The sequence below is a fragment of the Cynara cardunculus genome (genome assembly GCF_001531365.2).
Source record: "Cynara cardunculus var. scolymus isolate 2C chromosome LG 1, CcrdV1, whole genome shotgun sequence".
In the NCBI taxonomy this organism is placed as follows: Eukaryota; Viridiplantae; Streptophyta; class Magnoliopsida; order Asterales; family Asteraceae; genus Cynara; species Cynara cardunculus.
In genome coordinates this window covers 6344731-6349793 of record NC_037528.1, presented here as the reverse complement: position 1 = coordinate 6349793, position 5063 = coordinate 6344731, and positions in this window count along the sequence as shown.

The window sequence follows — 5063 nt, the reverse complement described above, 5'->3', positions numbered from 1 at the left end:
ATTATACAACCGTTGACATTTGTGCAACCAATACAACCTAATCTCAACCGTCAATTTCGTTTGATTAATATGTGATTTCATATAAGTTTTGATTGTTTCATAATATAAAGTATTGATCATAATTAATGGATCATATTCATCTTCCATAAATATTCAAATCATAATAAATGAACTCTCATCATTTTCATAAATATCTCAATTTATTGAGTTGCATTGGTTGTACAAATGTGACGGGTTGTATTTGAAACAAACTCTTTCTCTCTCTCTCTCTCTCTCTCTATATATATATATATATATACACATACATGTCGATGTAGGTGAATGATGGTGTGAAAATGAGAGTTAATATCAAAAGATAAGAAGAGATCTGAATCTTTAATCTTTAAATTTACTCATGAATCGTCTTTGATACGAGAATTGATTCAGTACATCTCGGTACATCTCATCATAATATGCATCCAGTGGTGGAGAATTATTCTTACAATTCTCACTTTAACTTTATTTTTCATCGGAACCTAACTCTATAAATATATATTAACTATTTATAAATATATAAAAGTTTTGTCCAAAACATATATATCTATACTATTTTATTAAACAAATTTAGCAAAAGTCTTAAAGTCTTAAAATACTAAATGACCAAAATACCCTTTATATTCACTTTTTCACCTTTTCACCCCCTCCTTTTCTCACATACGCTCACTCTCTTACATACGCTCACCATCTCACAACCGATTTTTTTTAAAATTATACTTTATACCCATATAATTAATTAATTAATTTACTTTACGTCTTTTACTTTTAAATGTTTCATTTTAAACATTTATCAAATTAGCATACATAATCGTATATCAATTAAAACATGTTTAAGAAATACATTTTTATTTTAACAAGTTACACCATTATAATCGTCTCGTTAATACCTTCGAAATGGGTCAAATATCGAATAGTTTTTGACTTAATTATATTATTATATATTATATATACTGTGAAAAAATATTTTTAATATTTACGATTTATACTTYTATAGTTATTTATTTATATATATATACTATATATTTTGGGGTTAGACTGTCCAAATTGCACTGTATAATATGTTTTGAATTAATATGTTCTTGGGTTTTTTTGAAATATATATATATACATGAATTCAACCTTAATCTGAGTTTCTGGACAAGAAAGAGGGYAARCARTTGAAATTTCATTCTAAAACCCATCTTTTTTTGTCTTTTCATGGCTTATGATYTGTCAAATTTGTAGTTTTCTTTATTGGTTTTGAGTGTTTATCTTAAAACTCAAGTTTCTTGGTTTTTTGCTCTTGGTGTAAATCGAATACATTTGTGGAGTCGTTTAAATATGTTGGATTTTAAATATATTAGATTTTAAACTATCATACAATTTTTTTCATCAATTGTCTGTAATTGGAACCATAACTCTTATTTATTCAAATTGTATTAATATGTAAATACCAAGTGTAACCTATATCATCGTTAAATTTTATCTTATAAAACCAGTGAAACTTCAAAATCGTTAAAATTCATGGCTCCTGCCGCATTGCGCGGGTACACAACTAGTATATATACACACACACACACACACAAACACACACTATATTATAAAATATTTGACAAAAACTTTTAAAATCATTTTTTAAGGATGAATACTGTTTATTGATGCATATTACTTAAAATTCAAGATTACAAGTAACTTTGAATAAGTACAACTTATTAAAGCTTCATTTTTAAATTTGTGTAACTAACTGTAGATAAACATAATAAAATACAAGATAAACATTCATTTTAAATATAGAAAATCTAAATTATAATTAAGATAATCATTAAGTTTTAAGAGATTGTTTAATTATTTTAAGATAATCTAAATTAAATTTTTTGGACTTCTCTTTTAATTTAAGGTGAATTATACCAATGTTATCATGGTTTGCTCAAAATTTAGATTTAATGATTCAAATGACTTATTTAAATCGAAGTCTCTAACTTTTCATTTTCCTTGCATTGTTCCATTGAGTTAACAATGTTATTAAATGAAGGAATGTGCCTTTTACATAAGTGCAAAACTCATCCCCTTCCCAATCACAACCTCTCAAATGTAATATTTGAACATAATAGTTCATCACAGATGTTATTAAATTGACTTAGGGGCTGTTTACCAAACACTTACCCGGTAAGTGTTTACCGGTAAAATTTAACACTATTATTTACGTACCGGGTAAGATTTTAGTCCACCGAAACGACATCCTATGCAACAATTTACCCGGTAAACACTTAACGTGGTAAGAATTGTGGCCCTCACTTACCGGGTAAGATTCATGGTCTTTGTCTCGCTCTTATCGGTAAGCATGAGAATGAGCCTCGACCCATCAGGGAACCAGTCCACCAGCCCCGGTCAGGGACGGGGATTCCCTGCTAAATCGGGGATGGGGACAGGGACGGGGACGGGTATGGTACTCCCCGCCCCGCCCCGTACCAGTTATATATATATATATATATATATATACTATATGTATTTATACATATATATGTATATTATTTGTTTCAACTAAAGCGGTAGTTCATAATTTCGTATTTCCTAACTAGGTTTATAATCTAAAATTGTTATTTTTTGGATGTTAATATGCAATATTTTGGATGTCAAGTCAAAATGCAATTACTCGATAAATTTTGTATATTAGTCGATATAGTTTTATATTACTCAATATCTTTTGGTACATGTGACTTTAAGTTTTTTTGGATTTAATTGAATTTTTTTTTGTTTTAGGTTATTAGTTCTTATATGATCTTGTGGTTTTTTTTTTGTATTAAATTGAATTCATCATATTTTTTGGTTTATTGAAAATGTTTGAGATTTAAACATGTATGGTTTCTCACATATTTAATTTAAAATAACTTATATAACAGAAAAATAAATCCCCGTTTCCCCGTTGAGGATCCCCGTTGGGGACGAGGATGTGATTATATTCCCCGACGGGGATTGAGGTCCCCGCCCCATTTCCATGCCTACTTACCGGGGAAGATTTTTGGTCCTTACCATATTCATCCGGTGAGGTCACATGACTTGATAAACACTTACCCGAGTAAATGTTTAGTAAATGGCCCCTTAAAAACCTGGAGTTTTTGCTAAATTTTATAAATTTTTTATTAATGAGCTATAATTTTTGGGGTTTATTAGTACTATAAAACCGAAAAAGAAAATAGAATCATGAAGCAAATTACAAAATTCAGATGTAAAACATAGCATCCATGAAGGGGAGGGGTATACCAAGGAAATCTGAAAACTAGATTTACAACATATAATATATGGTATATATACATAATATATATTATTAATTTCTGATGTATATATTAAATTGGTTTCTTATTTTTTTTAAAAGATAATAAAAAATTTAAGGTAAAAGACGGATTTGTCCTCTTGTATATGTAACGGAACTCCGTTAACCATATTAACTCAAAGAAACCACATATATGGGAAAAATGAAAAGAATTCGATATAAATATTCCTTTCAATTGATCAAATCCAAATGTTGAACAAATTACACGGACCAACAATATAATTCATTCATTATTGGATATCATAAATTCAAGTATTTATTTGGTCCTCTCAAGTTGAGGCCGTCAAAAATCAGTCCCGGTTTCAAAATAGTGATCCTATAACCGGTCCTGGCGTAAACGCTCTCATCCCAACCCAAAATATGAAGGCCCGGTTAAGGTGTATGAGACCCGATTATGAGAATTGGTCCAGGGCTGGGCCCAAACTGATCCTATGTAAAAAAAATTAAAATTTTGATTTTTTTACGTAATTCTTTTTGAAGTTCTTTCTAAAAAGTGTTATTCTAATACACTTGAAAATATGTAATTAGGTCAATTAAATATACTTAAAAAATAAGTTTTTTGCAAGAATTGTGAAAGTTTGTGAGTTAATATCCCCTCCCCCCCATATACCATATGACTCATATATAGTGAATAGAGGATAAATGAGAGATTTACATACACTTACAAAAATATGTTTTATTATAATCTTGTAAATGGTTTTCAATCAAATACACTTACAAAGTTAGAAATACACTTAAAGATAAATTTAAAAATACACATTTTTTGGAAATATTGAGCCGGCTCGGGCTGGGCCCATAACCAGTCTTGGACTGGGCCTTGTTTTTTGACGAAAACCATAACCGGCGGTTCCAAACCGGTCCCAATCAATTCAGGGCGGTCCCAAGTCGGTCCCAATTCTCCATTGGGGATTCATTTGGCCATCTCTACTCTCAAAGTCTCAAGTATGAACACAAAAGTTTATTAATGGATCAGAATGGGACTGGATTGGGCTATCTACGGCCCACAAGCTGCTAAAGTGGTTAATTGAATTATTTATCGGATTGGGTTCCGGCGAGAAAAAGAATTATGATAAGAAGCGTAAGAAAATTAATCTTCACCATTAAGTCAATCTTAATTGAAGAGTTTCATTAGATTAATACTAATGAGAAACATTAGATTAATTCTCTTTTAAAACGCAAATCATGAGTTAGGGGCCGTTTACCAAACACTTACCCGGTAAGCATATAACGGTAAAACTCAACAATATTATTTACTTACCAGGTAAGATTTTAGTCAACAAAAACGGCTTTCTATGCAACGAATTACCCGGTAAGATTCATTGCCCTCACTTACCGGGTAAGATTCTAGGTCCTTGCCTCGTTCTTACCGGGTAAGATTCATGGTCCTTTCCATGTTCATCCGATACGGTAGTGTAACTTGGTAAACACTTACCCAAATAAACATTCGGTAAATGTCCCCTTATTTTGAGATTAAGTGATCAAAGATATAAATCCCTTCTTACATTTACAAGTTAAATAACAAGTTTTTGATCTTGTTGGTACAACATCATGAAAGTATACGAGGAGTCATTTAGAGAAAACTATATTGTTGAATTGTTCAAGAAAACGACTACATGCATGTGTTTATGTATACTAGAAGCGTACTCGCGCAATGCAGCGAGATGCATCATGATTTTAATATTTCATTTTCTTCTTTATCTCAGTCGATATTATAATA